The sequence below is a fragment of the Camellia sinensis genome, chromosome 5 (genome assembly GCF_055761805.1).
Source record: "Camellia sinensis isolate YWXY chromosome 5, ASM5576180v1, whole genome shotgun sequence".
NCBI classification, from domain to species: domain Eukaryota; kingdom Viridiplantae; phylum Streptophyta; class Magnoliopsida; order Ericales; family Theaceae; genus Camellia; species Camellia sinensis.
The window spans coordinates 37,860,474-37,864,230 of record NC_138965.1 but is presented as its reverse complement, the minus strand read 5'-3'; the positions used below and the strand labels follow the sequence as shown (position 1 = coordinate 37,864,230).

The window sequence follows — 3,757 nt, the reverse complement described above, 5'->3', positions numbered from 1 at the left end:
TATGAGGAATGCAGGGTAGCAATAGGAATAACATAAACACTGTTTACAGCACCAGTATTCCAAACTTCATTACAAGTCCCACCACGTTCAACAATCCCAAGGCAACAAACCCATGTCAAATGAAAGTCCTATTGAACATCAGTAGAGCACAAGTAAAAATTGGGATACACAATCAAGGTCCGTTCCTTGTACCAGTGCACCTGCAAAAACAAAAGACGACATTCATTAAAAAACCAATTACACGAAAACAAATATAGTTTTTGGAAGGAGAGAGACAAAGAAAGAGATGCAAAAATGGGGAAAGACCTGGCATGGAAGAACATCAGCTAGCCTTTTCTGGTTAACGATATAGCAGCGAACCTAACAGCAGGTAATACTTTGTAAGTAAAATAAATATGAAAGAACATTAACATTAACATCATCATCAAAATTTAATATTTTTTCATTGAATCACCAAACCATGTGCTGGTCATTTACTTCAGGAGCTCCAGGTAATACTTGAATCATCTATATTTTCTACATGTGAATTTAGACCAAAGCAATACACAACAAAAAGAAACATCAAATATACAATTCTCCTAGTTGATCAATAATCATCAAAGAAACATGTGCTCATGATTTACAAGGATCAGCACCACTTGATCAAAAGGCAAAGACATCAGAACATCAAGGGTTGGCAACAACCTGCACAAAGGGAAATCCTTAACCATCATTATGGCTTTAACCTGAAAATTCCAATTACTGCTGTTTTATGCAGCATGTCAGCATCCAAAGAAATTCCCCCTCCCAATTAGAAGATATGGTTTGATTTTTCTATTTGGCATGCCAGCTAAGAAGCACGGACACGGACACCACGACACGGCTATGACACGGAATCCCCGACATAGCAATTTTTAAAAAATGCAAGACACGACACGTGGGGGACATGCACAAAATATATAATTTTATATATTTATTATATGTCATCATAGTTGTCAAATCGAGATTTGAATCATGAATAAAAATGGCCTTGTACCGAATCGCAAATCGAATCGAATTGAATCGTGAATTGTAACGATTTGGTCACTTTTTTCTAAATTACTTAAAAAATCTACACACCTGGATGTTCAATATACCTTATGAACATGAAATATCTAAAATTAAATCAATGAAAACGTTGTTTTCAATGATGATCACATAGCTTAATAGGTAATAAGTTAACAAATGTTCCTCTGTGAGATCACCATCTTACTTTTTTCTTTTTTTAGATATTTCTAATTAATCATTCTTAATAAAAGACAATAAACAAAAACAAACTCTCAATTTCCAAAGTAATAATAATTTGACAACGATATAGATCTTTGAACAATAAGCATACATACTTTTCCAATAACAATGACCAAATAATAAGAAAGAATTATTTATGATATTTTATTTTAAAGCATAAAACATTTTTAAAAGGTATAACTGACCTTAGCTATGTAATGTTCAACTATATTTAATTTAATAAAATAGCAATAGATAATTCATGATGTAAGTTACTTTAATCTTAACCATCTTTAGAAGATATAGTATGATTTTTTATCAAAAAAAATGAGAAGAAAGATTAAAAATATGTTGAGTATGACTGAATCTGATTGGATCCTATTAAAAACTCCATGAACACTAAAAAACAACAAATCATGCATATATTTTGATTATTTTGGCATTAATCGCTATTAAAAGTTGTATTATGTTATTTTTACTAAAAGGATGGAGAAAAAAAAAAGTTGAAAATATGTCGGACAAAATAGTTTTAAGAATTGCATGAATTGTAAAAGTGAATCGAATCGTAAATCGATTGTGAATTGTGCGATTTACTAGATATTCACTTCCAAAATAGATTCATCCATAGATTCGTATCGATTTTGTAAAAATTACGAATCAAATCACGAATCGTAAGATTCTGATAACAAAGTATGTCATATATATAAGGGTAAATTACACTGACACCCCCTGAGGTTTATGTTTATTACAATTCCCCCCTCACCTTTTGGAAATTACATCTCCCCCCTGAGGTTTAAAGTTTCATTACAAATTCCCCCTTCAGCAATTTAATTTTTTTAAATACCAATTTTGCCCTCATTGGGTAAATTACATTGACACCCTTCACATTTTAGAAATTACAATCCCCTCCCCAAGGTTTAAAGTAGCATTACCAATTGCCCTCTTGGTTAGTATTAGATGGAAAAAAAATTCATTGAAAAAAAAAATTCATTGGAAAAAAAATTATTTGAAAAAAAAAAAAATTGTTAGTAAAATTTTTAAATTTCTGTTTAAAAACTAACGTAAGCTCATTTTTTGAATTTATGTTTTTTCCTCAAATTTACAAACTGAGACAACCATTTATAAACTAAAAAATTTATCAAACAAGTTTTTATGACAGTTTTTTAAATTTTTGTAAATTTAAATTGAAAACTGAAAACTGAAAACGAAATGTTTACCAAACAGGCTTCAGATGGTAAAAATGTCGTAAAATTAACAAATAATTTAATAAGTTACTAACGTAAGAAACAACTTATCAAAAGATTCTTAGGCTATGTATAGTTTGATTTTTAGAAATATTTTTTAAAAATTAATTTGGTTAAGAAATAAAAAATAAAAAATAATTATCATTTTTATATAATTTTTGTCTTTCGAGTGGTTAGAAATAATTTTTTACAAATTAAATGGAAACAACCATGCGTATCTATATAACCTACCCAAAAGTTAAAATGATAATTATTTTTTATTTTTTATTTCTTAACCAAATTAATTTTTAATTTAAAAAAAAATTCTAAAAATCAAACCATACATAACCTAAGAATCTTTTGATAAATCATTTCTTACGTTGGTAGCTTATTTAATTGTTTGTTAATTTTTCGACATTTTTACCATCTGAAGCCTGTTTGGTAACCATTTCATTTTTAGTTTTCAATTTATATTTACAAAAATTTTAAAAACTGTCATAAAAACTTTTTTGATAATTTTTTTAGTTTATAAGTGGTGTCTCAGTATGTAAATTTGAGGAAAAAACGTAAATTCAAAAAATAAGTTTACATTGGTTTTTAAACAAAAATTTAAAAATTTTACTAACGAAAAAATTTTTCAATTAATTTTTTTTTCAAAAAATTTTTTTCCAATTAATTTTTTTTCAATGATTTTTTTTTCCAACTAATACGAACCGCGTGGGCAATTGGTAATGCTACTTTAAACCTTGGGGAGGGGATTGTAATTTCTAAAATGTAAGGGGTGTCAATGTAATTTACCCAATGAGGGCAAAATTGGTATTTAAAAAAATTAAATTACTGAAAAGGAAAATCTGTAATGAAACTTTAAACCTCAAGAGGGAGATGTAATTTCAAAAATGTGAGGGGGGAAACTGTAATAAACATAAACCTCAAGAGGTGTCAATGTAATTTACCCTATATATAAATATACCATTCCAAGATAATAAATAAATGTAATATAACATTAAGTTGTTGTTTGGGATGTGCTATATAAGTGTACTTTTTGGCTTAAAAAATAGAGAAAAAAAATGTATATTTGGGATAACTTTTTGACTTTTGACAAAAAGATGTGTAATAAAATATTGTAGTAAACAAAATAACCATTCTACCCTTATTGACTTTTTGATTTTTGGGTAGTTGAATTCAAAGGGCAAAATAATAATTTTGCCCTCTAGGCTTCCCCCACAAGCTTCTCCCAAATAGTATGAATTTTTTGACTTTTTTAATGACTTTTTGACTTTTTGGCTTTT

General features: G+C 28.2%; 1 long non-coding RNA gene across 1 annotated transcript; it reads right to left on the bottom strand.

The window, feature by feature from the left end:
* Positions 1–418, bottom strand: LOC145790080 (uncharacterized). The gene is made up of 2 exons (XR_014328721.1): positions 307–418; positions 1–200 (listed from the first exon to the last, which is right to left on the bottom strand). It is a non-coding gene; the product is annotated as an uncharacterized LOC145790080 (long non-coding RNA).
* Between the last annotated feature and the right edge of the window lie 3,339 nt (positions 419–3,757).